Genomic DNA, 11470 nt, shown 5'->3' on the forward strand with positions numbered 1-11470 from the left:
GTAGAAACAACTGCAATGAAAGCAAAAGCTATGGGAGAAGTACACTAAAAAGTGGAATAGACCATCTGGCTGCTTTTAGCAGAGGGTTGGGGAAAATAAAATGTCAAGATGGGCCCTATGTTCCAAACTAGAAACAAGGAATACAATGGCATGAAAGAAACTTCTTCCTTCAAAGCCAGAATGGAAAATCTTCTCAAACTTATGTTATTTGATTTTAGATACTTTCTTTGTACGTTTCTATGAAATTTTCAGATTCTAATTTTGGTCAGGGGTTTTTCTTTCCTGTATGTCATTCGAGTATTTCCAATGAAAAATTTGAGATTGAAGGTCTACAAAAGCAATTATTTAATTGCCATTCTGTAGCAAATCCATTTTTTCCTGGTGGCTTCTATTAAAAACAAACGGTTAATTTTGAGACTACTGGTCATAACTAAGAGAATAGAGTGAATACACACAGTATTGGTAAGTCACATAGCTTTCCCATATTTCTGCTTTGTGAGGAGGGTGCTATTTTAGATAATTTATAATTGAGTGCATTATGTAACAGTGAAGATGGAATCTGTTACATATGCTTCCTTTCTTTTCCCATTGTGTTACCATCATGGTCACACATCTTACATGCAGTGTACCATGTGCAATCAAATAGTATTAATATGAAAAAGAATCCAATCATTTATTATGAATTATTGTATTCATTTTCTTCATACACTTCAATTCTTGAAGACAGAATCAATATATCATTCACGTCAAATTCCCACCACTGAGCCAAGTAGTTGTTAGACAGTAAATCCTAAATAAATGTATAATGTATATTGAGAGAATAAATGGGTGAGAAAATTAATAATCTGAGACCCAGCAGGTATTTCAAGCAAAGATGCGATATTATGTTTTCATAAGTATTATTATTATTTAATTATTTTTTAAATGTTTACATTGTTCCTATTAATCTACTTAGGTGACCACTAACCAAATCAAGTTACTAGAAGAAATTTGTCCACTCAGGGAATGAAATAATTAAATCTTCAGAAGCTAGTACCAAACATTATTTATTATTTTATCCTTGGTGTTGATGCTAGGATTAACGCAAAGTAGGCTCTTGACTACTACATAATGAATAACTCTAGGAATCCATAGATAAATGTAATTCTTTTAACTTCAATTGTTAAAGTGGTTTACATTAACTAATGTCATGCTTATAAATACATGCCTTGTTTGTATTGAAAGAATGTCAGACACAAAGAGGTTCCAAAATATGTAATGGGTCAAACATTCTAGAACTTTTATGCTCAATCACTTATCCCATTAATAATAGATCTCATAGGAGGTTACGCTGCTGCTACAAAATGCTAAAGGGACATTAGTAACCCTCCTATTCTCCAAGCTTTTGTGTTTCCTGAATGCCACCAGTGGAAGAAGAAAATGCAGAGTGGGCACACTTGCTTCATAAAGCCCTGGTCTGGAAATGTCACATGTAATTCTATTTTAAAAGCAAGAACATAGTCATATGGTCTATCTAACTATAAAAGAGTCAGAGAACTGCTACTGGGTGCCCAGTAATAAAAGAGAGTAGAGATTTTATGATCAGCTTGAAGTCACTGTGAAAACCTAGGTCTAAATCATTGTCAACAAGTACTGATTTATACTCTGTTACTGAGTCACAGTATAGTAGGATTTCAAGTGACTTTATTTTTAGGTGTCAATTACCCAATGAATTTGCTTTATTTACACATTTTAAGGTTCACTTAAGATAATAAAGAAATACTTACATGGGCACCTGGGTGGCTCAGTGGTTGAACATCTGCCTTTGGCTCAGGTCGTGATCCCAGGGTCCTGGGATCAAGTCCTACATCAGGCTCCCCACAGAGAGCCTGCTTCTCCCTCTGCCTATGTCTCTGCCTCTCTCTCTGAGTCTCTCATGAATAAATAAATAAAATCTTTAAAAAAAGAAAAGAAAAAGAAATACTTAGAAATGAATTTGCATTACTTATACATTTTAAGATTTACTTAAGATAATAAATTCTTAGAATACTTTAAAACATTATATCATTCTACTGTAGTCAAGCATTGGCAATAGAGCATTTGTAGAAATGCCCTGAATGTTGATACTTTGTTAAGCAGACAAAATTAGATTTAGTTTCTTTGAAGAATTTAATAACTAATGAATGATCTCTCTTTTTTAAAAAAGATTTTATTTATTTATTCATGAGAGACACAGAGAGGGAGAGAGAGAGAGAGAGAGAGAGAGAGAGAGAGAGGCAGAGATAGAGGGAGAGCAGGTTCTATGCAGGGAGCCTGACATAGGACTTGATCCCGGGTCTCCAGGATCAGGCCCTGGGCTGAAGGTGGCGCTAAACTGCTGAGCCACCTGGGCTGCCCAAGGAACGATCTCTTGAGCTTCCTGACCAACTGTTAATGAATGGTATTGATGTGACTCATTGGAAATGTCCAATTATTAGTTAAATAATAATTGTTTGCAACTATATCTTATATCACACATTCTTAATCTGAGTATCACATGTTGATGACATGTTGATTTTTGTGAGATTTTTGGGGGAGTTTTTGCATAAAATTTATGGTGGTCAAAAATCAAACTATTATTCAGGTAAAGCCTGGTAAAAATCTAGAAGAACTAGATTTTGTTTTTCCCTTGACTATAGAAAGACTAACTCTTTGGCATATTGGCTGGAATATTATGCCCCAATTTTAAAAGAATACATAAAACCTCTAATGATTTTCTTTTCATATTTAATAATATGAAAAGGCTTATGTTTTATTGAATACTGAAATTTTTAGCAATTCTATTTCAGCATGACTGGTGTTATATATGAAATGAGATAAAGATTTGCATTTATTCACTCAAGAAATACTTATGGGTATCAACCACTTTCTAATCATTGTTTAGACCCTGAAAAAACAGCAATGAAACAGCAATCAAATTCTTAAAACTCAGAACTTAGCAGTATGTGGAGGAGACTTAGAATAAATGTCTTCTAAATATGATATTAGATGAGTCCTATTATATATTTAAATTACCATTTATTCACTTTAAAGTATAATACCAATTTCTATCCAATGCTTTTAGGCAAAATAGTTAAGATGAACTTATAGAAAGTTCTTAGCACAATGTCCATCACATATTAAGAATGGAGGTTTTCTTCACTAGAGCAAACATTTACTGGGCATCTACCATGTGCTAGGCACTACACATGTGTCACAATAGTTAATTCTCATCATGACCCTCTGATGTAGGTATTTTCATTCCTATTTTAGAGATATGGAGACTGTAACTTTTCCCCACAAGACAGCTATGAAAGGAAAGAAATAACATTCAAACATAGTTTTCTTTAAGAGTAAATACTATGTTCTTCCTATTGTACTATCCTGTCTTCTCTGCTACAGTATGAAGAACATTTAGTTGGAAAATGTAGATTTCATTGGGTACTAACATAGTATTTTAGAATGTGTTATTCTATTATTATTGATGTTAAAAATTTGGGAATAAAATTCTTGATACTTTTTTTTTAAGTTTCAATACTTTAAATACAGCATCCGATTGCCTTATGGTCACATTTTTTCCTGATGATAAATCAGTTGATCTTCCTTGTAAGTTAAAAGTTGGTTCTCTCTTGATACTTTCAAGATTTTATCTTCATGTTTGTCTTTCAACATTTTGACTATGATGTATCTGACTATGGAACTCTGTATTTATCATATTTGTTAAGTGTTTATCTTATTTGTTAAGCCCAAATTGATATTCTTGGTTATAACCATCCAAATTAGTTTCCATAAGACCAACCTAGGAGGTGAGGAAGAGAGAAAGTAAGGGATCAAATGCCACAGACTCTGTCCTTAACAAGATTTACTAGACTTTCTCAAACACCTCTCCATTTTCTAAGGAAAAGTTTTAGAAACTTTAAATGATATTTTTATAATTTACTCTAGTTAAATAGTTGTTTTGTTGGGGAGAGGGTCATTTAAACTCCTAACTCTTTCATTATGAAGTTCTGTTCCCTCCATGCTATACAAGGGGAAACTGAAATACAATTTCTGGACCTTAATAGAATCTATATATAGAGTTATATTAGGAATTCTGGGTGGCATATTGAAATCCTGATTTTTTTTTTATTAATACAGCTGGAACTGAATAAATCAATAAGATTCGCATTATTTTTAAAATTTAAGTACAGAGATAATGCCCCACTTGCTTTTGAAATATGAGCTGCTAAATTCTAATAAATATGCAATATATTAAATACATATTTATTGCATTACTGAATGAATAAGGAGATATAGTATAATTATTTTCTAATATTATTTTTAATGTATTAAACATTGTATGAGAAAAATAACTGTGTACATTTCACTATATTCTAAGGTTATAATTCAGTCCTTAGCATATAGTAGAAACATAAAACCTCTCTGTTTACTCCATCGTTGAATGATGGATGATAGAGGCCCCATGGGTAGTGTGAGCAAGTAAACTTGTTTAGCCAGGACAGTCTTTCTGAATTAAATTCTATATGTTGGATAGAGTGGCTTATCTAAGGCTAGACATTAATTTTAGAAAAGCAATGCAAAAGTAATTGCTAATAATGTTTGAAAACCATTTCTTGTTTAGGTGGATGCTGCCAGACAGACTGTCAGATTGTATCAGTGTAACTTCTCATCCTCTGAGCCAATATGGAAGAAAAAGATGAAAAGAAAGGGTGGTGCTCTCATTCTTGGACTAGGACTGGATTGAGTGCCAATTCTTGTTGGCAGTTGTGGAGACATTTTTTTAAACATATCTAAGAAAATATTATAACTATAAAATGTTCTTCTGTATGTAGCAGAAAAGTAACATGAAATTTTCTTTCTTTAGTACCAGCTTAGGCATCAGTAGAGTAACAAAAAGATAAGAGATAACAAGTATGCCCCAATTCAAAAGTAAAGTGCTAGACTATCAACAGAGAACTCTAAGAGGAAATGGCTTAAAGTTGATTTTGTAACACTTAACCAGCAGCCAGCTTAAGAGAAGTGTAGTAGATTATAGGTTCTCTCTCTCTCTCTCTCTCTCTCTTAAGTGGTAAGGAAGGAAAAAAAAACAAAATAACAAAAATAAAAAACTCAACTTCCTTGGAGCTAAGCAAAGCCATGTGACTAATGCTAACCAATATGCTGTGAGAGAAATTGGCATGAAACACTTCTAGGCTGAAGCAGGGGAAAGCAGTGGTAAGTACCTTATGTGCTTTTCCTAGCACTTGAGGATCCTGCAAGTTCTAGATGGTACAGCTACATCATGGAGGAGCTTCTATCACACTGGGCCCCTGAGTGTCTGAGAAACAGAATACCTCCACATAAACTTAAATGAACTAATAGTGTAAGTGAAAAATAGATCATTACATTAAGTTTTAAGAAGTTACTGCAGCATAAACTTGTCCATCCTGATCAATACTGGGTAAAATAGATGAGATTGAAGTAACTAAGAAAGTAAATCCCTTTAAGAAAATTGGTTGATCTACTCATCAGGAGACAGCATGATGATCACCCTGACTTTGACTGAGACAAAGGAGGTTCACAGCTGCTAAATGAAAGCATGACTTAAAAAAAAAAAAAGAAAGAAAGAAAGCATGACTTGTGTCATCTGGATCTTATTAGGATACAGAGATATTCAATAAAAGGAGGCAAGACTTGGCTGACATAGTCTGTGTTATTAAAAAAGCAGGGCTGCAACTGAATTCCAGAATTGCCAAGTAAGTACATTTATAAATTCGTTCTCCCTCAAAACGAACACAAATGTAGACAAAATATCTAAAATTGACCTTTTTGGAACTCTAGAAACTAACCAAGGCTACACAATGAAATAAAAATTAGTTATTCCAGAAAAAATACTCAAGCTTGGTAAGATAGTGGAGTCTGTGACACTTTAACCTGGAGCTATTTCCACCCATCCCCTCTTCCATATCAGTGGTGGGGAGCAGAGAAAAGCCAACAGCCTCTAGCCAAAGAAGATGACTGACCTAACTTTTGGAGTTCCATTAAGAGCACCAACCCCAGGTCACAGTCAACATTTTGTTCCACACTCTCAGATTCCTGGAAAATCTCTTCTCAAGGTGCGGTGCCTTATTTCATTTGACACAGACCTCAGATGAGCAAGATACACTGAGCCAACTTCCAAAGCATTATTGAAACAAAATAAATTTACTGCCAATATCTCAGCTGCCTACTTTGCGATTTCAATTGGAGAAGTTTGGCCAGAAATTTAAAAGGAAAGTCTGGAGAACAAGATAACAATAAGGAACTGCAGAAAGGTCCAATGCATACCTGATGATCTAAATGGTTTGTTTTATGTGCAAGGCTGTGGGAATTCCCAGGAAGAAACATGAAAAAGGAGAAGGCTGACCTTGAGACACTACATAAGCAGATATTGAAAGTGAAGGCAAAAAAAAAAAAAAAAAAAAAGAAAGTGAAGGCTGTCATAAACTCCTTGAAATTTGAAGGTGTTCTCTCACACAGATCCCTTTGCAAAGGCAGAAAACCTATAGCAAAATAATTAAAGAAACACGTGCCCCACAAGAAGCCAGGATTAAAAGGGAAAACAAGAACTTAACAACATAAAAAAACTAGTAACGTAATAATTAAAAACCTCAATTGGCCACAAACTACAGGGAACACAGACTATAGAATTAGTCTAGGAGGATTGATAAACAAATAAGCAGGAACAATGGAGAGATTAAAAATAAAAAAAAATGTAGTTTAACAAAAAGCCTTGGAGGTTAGGGGAAGAGTAGAGAAAGTTCACATCAGATTTATGTTAGCTAGAATACCCAGTGTTCAAAAAACTATGATATGTGAAGCAGAAATAGGAAAGTATGCCAGATATATGGGGCGGGGTGGAGGTAGAGAAAATATCACTGAGGAGGCTCACATTTTGAACTTAGTGGACAAAAACTTAAAAGTAATTTTTTATAAACATGTCCAAAGAACTAAAGCAAACCATGTGTAAAGAAGGTATACCAATAATATCTCAAAAACAGACAATGTCATTAAAGAGATAGAAAAAATAGGGCACTTGGGTGGCTCAGTAGGTTGAGGGTCTGACTCTTGATTTCTGCTTGGGTCATGATGCTAAGGTCATGGGATCAAGCCCCACATCAGACTCTGCACCCAGCATGGGGTCTGCTTATCCCTCTCCCTCTGCCCCTCCTCACCCGCTTCCCTTGCCCCACCCCCTGCTCATGTTCTCTCTCTCTCAAATAAATAAACAAAATCTTTAAAAAAATCTCTAAGGACCAGTTTGGCAGGGTATAAAAAATACAAATTGCTTCTTGAGAAGAGTCACATAATATGAGGATTTTAATTGTTACTTTGGCAATGCTGTTGTGATGACAGGATTTGTCTCCTCTGCCTTTAGAACAGAATACAAAGAAAGAGGGAATATGTATCAATAAAAATCTATGGTTCACAGACTATTTCTGAGTTTTCAATCAAAAAGTCTTGCAAGAGTTATACCCTATAATTATTTAAAACACAAATTGCTTGCCTCACATTTGACTCACTAATAAAGAAGTTAATATGTTCAGAGAAAGGGGATCTTGATTTTATAAATATATTTCATTCCTGTTTACAATTTTTTCATATTCTAGTAGACAAAGACAACCTTTTTTAACAACTTCAAAAAAAAAAAAAAAAAAGAAAATCCTGTCCCTTCAGTGTAGTCTTTTAAGCTTTATGTCCTAATTGATGTGCTTCTATAGGACTTAAAAAGTTAAGTAATTAAAATCATTACATCTCTAATTTATTCTCCATTTAAATTTATTTTTTCTGTACATTTACACTTGAAACAAGTCCCTTTAGAGGTTTTTTTCTTTACTTCTGCTCTTGTCAATGTTACTGATAATCTCCATGCTACCAAATCAATTGCTCAATTCATGGTTCTCATTTTAGTGGACATTTAAGCTGAATTTCATGTAATTAATAAATAGGATATCCTTTTTCTGCTTTGTTTGATTCCTTTTGGTTCTAATCATACCTTCTCAGTCTCTTTTATCCACTTCTTCCACATGTTGATCTGTAAATGCTAGAACAATTAGTATTAAGAGTTTCCAGTCCTTAGGGAGGCTTATCAAAACTTACTGCTTTGCATATTATATACTATATGATAATTCCCAAATTCATGTCTTTAATCTTGACCATTTCCACAACTCCAGATTCCTATAATCAATTGCTCATATGACATCTAGACTTGAATGCCTTGTAAAGATCTTCAAGATGATATACTCCAAACCAAACAGTTAACCACTCATACCCAAATATGATTCATATCAGATTTTCCATATTTCAGTAAATGGCAACAGTGTATTTGTAATTTCACAGTCAAAACACCTTGGGCTATTTCTAAAGTCATCTTTTACCATAAGAACCCACATCTAATCCATCAACAAAATCATTTTCCTATACTTTAGAATATATCCAGAATCCAACCATTTCCACCTCCTATACTACTATCCTTATCATGCCATTATGTTTAATTGTGTTTACTGTACTAACATTTTAATGTTTATCCAACTTCTACCCTACTCTTCCTAGTCTTTTCTCCATATACCAGCTGATACTCCTAAAGTCATATCATGTCAATCTTATGCTCCATACTTTCCTATGATTTTCCATCTCATTTAAAATAAATCAGAGGTGGGCAGCCTGGATGGCTCGGTGGTTTAGTGCTGCCTTCAGCCCAGAGCCTGATCCTGGAGACCCGGGATCAAGTCCCATGTTGGGCTCTCTGCATGGAGCCTGCTTCTCACCCTGCCTGTGTCTGTGCCACTCTCTCTATTGCTGTGTCTCTCATGAATAAATAAATAAAATCTTTTTAAAAATAAAAATAAATAAATAAATCAGTGGTAATTTGCATAGCCTACTCGGCTCTATAAAACATACATTTACTGGACTACTTTTCTTTTTTTTTTAATTTTTATTTATGATAGAGAGAGAGAGAGAGAGAGAGAGAGGCAGAGACATAAGCACGCTCCATGCACCGGGAGCCCGACGTGGGATTTGATCCCGGGTCTCCAGGATTGTGCCCTGGGCCAAAGGCAGGCGCTAAACCACTGCGCCACCCAGGGATCCCATACTGGACTATTTTTCTGATCTCATCTCCTGATATCCTCTTCCTTGTTTCACTCAACTCCACCTCCACTGGCCTTATCACTAAGCCTCCAATGTAGTAGCATATTCTAACCTCAAAGCCCCTTCTCAGTGTCTGAATGCTACCTTCCCCCATATATCCATATGGTTTATATCATATCTGATAAACATATCCAAAAATGATTTCCTTTGTTCCAGTTCTCAAAGTGTAGTCTATGAAACATTTACATCAAAAAGAGCTCATAGCAGTTATTAAATAGATAAATTCTATTCCTCTTCTAGACCTATGGAGTTAGAATCTGTGGGATTGTGATCTTGGAAACTGTACCTCAAAATTTCCTCCGAATTGATTTTAATACCTCATCAAAATTAAGAGCCACTGACAGAAAGTTGTAGCCATAATCAATACAATAAACACAAAATAAAGCTCATTTCCACATGGGAGATAAGTTTTAAGAGGTTCTGAATCTATTAATCCATTCTTTAGCCTCAGACTTGTACATGTCAGCAGTAAAGGAGATGAGAGTATAGAGGAAAAGGTAAATAATTTATGAAGCTGATTAACTGGGCTATAGTTCCTGGATCTAGATGTGATGATTTAGTATGTTCCTTTTAATCTCCAGTTTTACATGATATAATACCGACTGCCTAATCTTCAAAAACAGCCATATAACAAGGAATGCAAATAATTTTATCATATTATAATTGGAGAGAAAAGGAGAGAAAACACTAAACTGCAATTTATACCTAGGTGGAGAATGTCAATGTATATATATAAGTGAAGGAAACACCTAAAATCAGCAGTGCAAGGTTCAGAGCTCATGACAAACAAGTATTTTGAGACACAGTACAGAGAAGAAGCTAGGGCAGTGGAATCCTAGCAGAAGCAAAACAGATATAACTGCCCTCAGAAAGAGAGTGTGAAGCTGTATGTCAAATACCGAGAACTAGTCTGAGATCTGACAGAGCAGACAAGTGTCGACTAAACAACTCAAAAGAAAGGACTTCAAAGTGAATGGGACCAGAAGAGGGAATCTTGGAAGGCAATGTTTCATGAGAGGAAAATATCTTGGAAAAGGAGATATCTCTTGGAGGATCGGCAGTTAGAAAAAAAAATAATAAGGTTGGAAGAGGTAGAAATTAAAAGTCCCCCAGAAACTGAATCTCACAAAATTAGAACTCTCACCCCCAAAGAAAAATAAAACAAAGCATCATCCATTAATGTGAAGCTTCATTGAATGAAACAAAAATGATCTGAGACTTCAGTAACATAGACATATGGGGCTAAAATCAGCTTTGATAAAGTCTGATTTAGAGTTTTCCTCAGAAAAAATCAAAGACTCAGTGGAAACAAAAAAGATGAAGCCCACATATTACATAGTAAATAAATGTCAGGTCATAACTTTAACTTTTGTACAGAGAAGAAGCCAGTGTAAGGAAAGTCCCTGGTTATTCCTTATTTTTTCATTGTGTAACACAAGAAGGTATATGTATATTCAGAAATATACATATACATATATTCACAAAGGTTATTTTAAAGAAAATATAAAATATATATAGTACAAGTTGCGTAATTTATTGGGATTTAGGGTTACCAGAGATGTAAAGAAATTAATCCAAGTTACCAAAAAAGTTGGTTCTACTTATCATCTTTGGTTGATCTCAGTGGGCCTCAAAGCATGACCCTAATGTCATAAGCCTAACTATCAATGAGGCTCAAAATCTTGTGACATAAAACACTTATTGCTTCTAGATAAGTCAGAAGTCCTGGTCTCTTAACCCCTGTGTTAGAGAAAAATTCTTCGGGATCTTTTGTGTCTCTAATACTATGAAAGTTTTTCTCATGTGAGTAGTCATTTGTGATACTCACTTGCTCAAGAAAACATTCCTTTTTGATTGATGGTGCCCTTGTGACACTGGGCAGAAGAGTAGACTAACTTTGATGAAAAAGAAGAAACTGTGCTATATAAGAATGTAATCCAGAAGAGAACCTCTGTTTATTGATTCCTGTTATATACTTTTCTTTTTCTATCCTGCTAAAATTTCTATAAACATATATCCCAGGAAAAGGGACAAAAGATTTGTGACTGGGATCCCTGGGTGGCGCAGCGGTTTAGCGCCTGCCTTCAGCCCAGGGCGCGATCCTGGAGACCTGGGATGGAGTCCCACGTCGGGCTCCCGGGGCATGGAGCCTGCTTCTCCCTCTGCCTGTGTCTCTGCCTCTCTCTCTCTCTCTGTGTGACTATCATAAATAAATAAAAATTAAAAAAAAGATTTGTGACTATACTTATATAGAAATATTAGGATCTTTTTTTTTTTTTTTTTTTTGATGATTCCACCCCTTTAC

The 11470-nt window shown here is 34.9% G+C and overlaps 1 long non-coding RNA gene across 2 annotated transcripts; it reads left to right on the top strand.

Annotated features, from left to right (window-relative positions):
• Positions 1-1300: 1300 nt before the first annotated feature.
• LOC144321731 (uncharacterized) lies at positions 1301-5659 on the top strand. 2 transcript variants are annotated; one of them, XR_013387273.1, is made up of 2 exons: positions 1301-1471; positions 4619-5659. It is a non-coding gene; the product is annotated as an uncharacterized LOC144321731 (long non-coding RNA). The 2 variants fall into 2 exon arrangements; XR_013387274.1 differs by having other exon boundaries at positions 1301-1454.
• Positions 5660-11470: the final 5811 nt, after the last annotated feature.

Source organism: Canis aureus, chromosome 10 (genome assembly GCF_053574225.1).
Source record: "Canis aureus isolate CA01 chromosome 10, VMU_Caureus_v.1.0, whole genome shotgun sequence".
Taxonomy (NCBI): domain Eukaryota; kingdom Metazoa; phylum Chordata; class Mammalia; order Carnivora; family Canidae; genus Canis; species Canis aureus.